This window comes from Charadrius vociferus, unplaced genomic scaffold, assembly GCF_000708025.1.
Source record: "Charadrius vociferus isolate BGI_N301 unplaced genomic scaffold, ASM70802v2 scaffold259, whole genome shotgun sequence".
Taxonomy (NCBI): domain Eukaryota; kingdom Metazoa; phylum Chordata; class Aves; order Charadriiformes; family Charadriidae; genus Charadrius; species Charadrius vociferus.
Window position 1 is genome coordinate 4479710 of NW_009661368.1, and position 4593 is coordinate 4484302.

At 58.5% G+C, this 4593-nt stretch overlaps 1 protein-coding gene across 1 annotated transcript in view; it reads left to right on the top strand.

Annotated features, from left to right (window-relative positions):
• Positions 1-4593, top strand: part of PDRG1 (p53 and DNA-damage regulated 1) — a 12057-nt gene that overhangs the window by 5919 nt on the left and 1545 nt on the right. The gene's annotated exons all lie outside the window — the stretch shown is intronic.

A 4593-nucleotide genomic window follows, 5' to 3' on the forward strand; every position in this document is an offset into this window, starting at 1 on the left:
CCCCGGTCGGTTCCGACCCCTCGGGCTCTCCCCCGGCAAGGGTCTCCCGGTCCCCGCCGAGCCCCCGCCCGGTGCCAGCGGGTGCCTCCCCGCACCCCACCCCTGTCCTGGCGGAGTCTCCCGGGGCAGCGGCAATGCCGTCCGACACTCCCCACCCAGGTCGTCAAGGACCGGAGCTCCCTGGGCAGCTGCCGGGCAGCCTTGGGCTCCCCCGGCCCTGAGTTTCAGCCCATGCAAGACCCTGCTCATGGGTCTGGCCTTGGAGCAGGCCAGGGCGGTCTGAACCTCCCCCACAGGCCTGGGTGGATGGAGATGCTGCTCCGATGGGGCGGGGACACAGGCCACCAGGCTCCTGCCTGAGGCAGCATGAGGGAATCCTAGCAGGGACATGCTGGGCTGGACCTGAGCCCTGCTTTGCAGGGAGAGTCCCAGCCTTGGAGAAGTCCCTGAGGAGCCGCACAACCAGGTGAAGTCTTTGGGTGGACTGGAGGCACTGGGGTTTGGATGCATGTGTGCTCAGATGCTGCCCTGCTCCTCGGCTCTACCCCACCATCTTGCTGCTGTTTGTTGCCCATCAGAGTTCAGATGCAGCATGTCTGGCAGAACCAGGCTGCCCTGGGCTGGCTGGCAGTGCGAGGGCTGGTACTGCCACGGGACACGTGCTAGCATGAGGAGCAGCACTGTGCTGGCATCCCTGGCAGTGCTGGGAGGGAAAGGGCTTTTTGCTCCTTTGCAGGGTTTCTCCAGGGAGGGTGATGGCATGCAGGCAGCTGCCTCATGAAGACAGCTTCAGCCTCCAGCCCAGAGGGACAGACTCTTGATTGCTCGCTGCATTTCAGCCCCCAAGGCTGAGCCCCATGTGTCTGCCTGCGTAGGAGCCACGCACGTGGCTGGAGCCTGGCCCACGGTGAGCACGCCACAGCACGCAGCGAGGGGCAGTGTGTTTTATTCCAGGAAACATCCAACTTCCAAACTCTGCCTTGTAAAGCAGCAAAGGGGATTAGACCAGACCCGGGGTGAGTCTGGGTTCCTGGTGTACAAAAGCAAGGGAACAAGCCAGCAGGGGGAAAGGCGTTAGTCAGCACAAGGGAGCAGAGTCAGGCTCTCGGCAAGGCTCTCCCAGTGCTGCATGTATTACCATGGATAATACAACTTAAATACTAACCTTGAGATGCTCCTGACAGATCCCCTTGACGAATGCCTGCCTGGGGGAGGGGACACTCCCAGCATCCCAGAGCCCAAAGAAAGGAGCCTTTCATCTGCTGCCGGTCAGGGCCAGAGTCCATCCAGAGGAAAGGCTCTGTCAGTCAGAGCCTCTGCTGATGCCTGACCAGCCGCAGCCCTGTTTGGGCTCAGTCCCCAGGGAGTCTCTGTCCCGGACAGGCAATGGAGCAAAGCAGTGCTGCCTTGATGGTGGGCACAGCACCGGGGAGGGGGAACCTGGAGACCAGGGAGCAACGGACCTGTCTTCCTTCACAGACCCTGAAACGTCCCCTCTGAAAGCAGAGTTAAACATCCACAGCCTGAGAACACGGGGACTGTGGTTTGAAGTCTGATTTATCTTAACAACAGGCCCCAGCAGCCACAGGAAAAAATGAGAGAGAAAAAAAAACCTATAAACATCCCTGAAGTCTTCCCGTGCAGCTGTCAGCAGGCAGGCAGGGAGGGTTTCTAGCTGCATACATAAAAGTGCTGCAAGGAAGAAAAAGGAACATGCTGAAACCAAACCCTGCTCTTTCCACAACAAAATACACAGCAAAGCAAAGCAGCCCTCGGCAATGGGCGGGCAACTGCTCCCTCTAACTGCCTGGTTCCCAGGGGGGCACATAAACATGCAACTGGTCCAAACGGACCTCTGGTCCCTGGGATGAGTTCAGCTTCCAAGAAAAAGGCCTGTCCCCAGAGCCAGCTCCAGGAGGAGAAATCCATGATGATTTGTGGCTGGCTCAGAGCTGGGTCGGGGAGAGGCTCACAGAGCACAGCACCAGCCACGACTCACTGCCCTGCGAGTGTTTTCCTGGTGCCCATGGGTTTGCGATCCCTCCTGCCACAGCAGACTCAGCTACAGCTTCCCCCGTGCCTGTGCTGAGTTGGGTTCCCTGTTCCTGGGGAGAGTGGCACCTGTCCCTCCACGCAGCCCAACATCTCTGGCAAAAGTCTGCCTTCATTGCACTGTCATTGGCAACCCCAGACTGTCACTGTGCTTCCCTCCGCTTCTGACAGGACATGGACAGTCCGTCCCCATCCCCATCCCTGCCCCCATGTCCACCCTGTCCCCATCCCCATCCCATCCCCATCTCCATCTCCATCCCCATCCCCATCCCTCTCACACAGACTTTAAAAGTACTCCCTCCTCCTCGCCTTGCTGGGCAGTACAAGGGCTGCTGGTGGAAATGGTGGGAGAAGGTTTCCAGCCTGCTGAAGGGGATGGTCACCACCCAGTCAGGCCATGCTTCCCAAGCACCACCTCCAGCTCTGAGGTCTGCAGCCAAACCCCAGTCTCAAGAGGCTGTGTCCGTGCATGTGCGGCAGGACAGATGGCCAGGGTTTTCACTGCCCACATAGCTTTTTGCCACTGGTCTGAAAAATGTGTCCCTCTAGGAGGTAAATGTAGCTCCAGCTCTAGATGGGGTCCTAGCACACATCATGAGAATCAGATGCTCTTCTCTTCTGATCCCATCAAAGTAACAAGCATCAAATGCTGCCTTCATGCCTGGCAGAAAGCTGAAGTCAATCACTCCGTGGTGGATGCTGTGGTGTAAGGTTGCAGGAAAAAAGCAGACCCTGCATCCTGCATCCCATGTCCCATCCCATGTCCTGCTTATCATTCTGCAGCCAACCCCAGTGTCCCTGTCCCACTGGGACTCCACAGGAGCCAACGCTGAGACAGGGGATGGGAAGCAGCTGGCCTCCGATCCAGTCTGTAGATCTCCAGACAGCCACCCCCACCAAAAAAGGAGCATTTTCCAGCATTGGCATCCAGCCCCAATCCCGCTGCCTCTTTTGGTTGATGTCAGGAAAAAATCCAACCTGAGTCTGAATCACTCCCAGCCTGGCCAGGATGCTGTGCATAACTGCTCGTTTCCACCACTCGCCTGGAAGCCACCTTATTTTAGCACACGCTGCCGCAGACGGAGGAGCTCTCCCTAGTTAACTGTAACAAATGACCTTATGAAAAAAAAACTTCCGATCTGGGTAATCTCCCTTAAGGGATTATTTGCCCATGGAAGTGTGGTGAACACTGGCCAGCCACTGCCTTGCTCCCTCCATCCCTGTCCCCTGCGGTCCCCGTGTGGCCATCCCTATCTCCGGCAGCCCAGAGGTGCTGCAGAGCCAGGGGTCACTGCACACCCTTTGAGGAACTTCTTGACAAGATGAGTCCCATGAAGAGCATGAGCCAACAGGTCAGGTGACCCCCGCCGCTGGTTCTTCTCCTCTCCCCCATCCCATCCTCAGTGCCTCGGGGACATCACTGGGGCTCTCTTCCATAAAAGCATCAGTACAAGATAGACTGGAGGTCCCTCCACCATCAACAGGGAAGCAATGGTGTCACCGTCGCCATGCGACACTGAGCAGCATTGCCAGGGGGGCAGTAACAGCATGGCCAGCTCTGCTGGAGGCAGGGACCCGGCAGCACCAGCCGGATGTTATGTCCAGGGAGCAGCCCCAGCTGGGTACTGCCATGTTGAAAGTCAGTCAGTGCTTTCTGAGCAATTTGGGAGTGCAGAACCCCAGGCAAGCATGTAGCACATCATTATCAGTAAGCAACAGGAGCAGGACCAGCACCCATGCGTGCTCTGAGCTGGGAACTGAGAAGTTTCACTAGGGAGGAGCAACGCTGCTTCAGGGCTCTGTCCAGAGCAGGGACACAGGACATGAAAACCCATGTCCCTTGTTATCTGCCAGCCCTGGGTGGGCTGCGAGGGTCCCTCTCCCACCACAGAGCTCACACGGCGAGGGTCTGCCAGTCCTTGCCATCAGTGACTGAGTGTCCCTGCATCTCCGACACCCCATTTCTCTGTCTCCTCTTGCTCACAGGCTGGGTGGGCTGGAAAGAAGGGGGTAAAAGCCATTTTGAGGGGCGATATTTCCCCCTTCTCATAGGCAGGGTCATTCTGGACAGAATACTGATGCGGTGCCCTGGCAGAGCCTTGCGGATGCCCTGAGCTCCCCCAGGGCTGATCCCTGCCTGATGCAGACCGGGGGCACCAGGACTGGCCGAGGGTGAGCCGAGCCACCAGGACCGCAGCCGGCTCCCCTCCCCAGGGACAGCAGGCCCTCGCCCCCCGAGCTCTGGACGAGCCACCCAGCTGCATGAAATGAAATCTGAGCTCATCGCCCCACGCTTTTAGTGCTCTTCAGTGCATTCCGGGGAGAAAAAAAGGGGACAGAAAGGCAACCTGATGCCCTAAAGAGCCCAGCTGCCCGACACGGTGCTAGAAAGCAGCGAGGGAGAGCAGACAGAAGCGCGGTGCTGGCAGGGGAGGGGGGAGAAGGGACGGGTTGTGACAAGGCATAAATAATTCACGTGCGTGGGGACCCGCGGCGAGGCGGGGTGTGTGTGTGTGTCTCAGCCCAGAGCCCCTCCGGGCT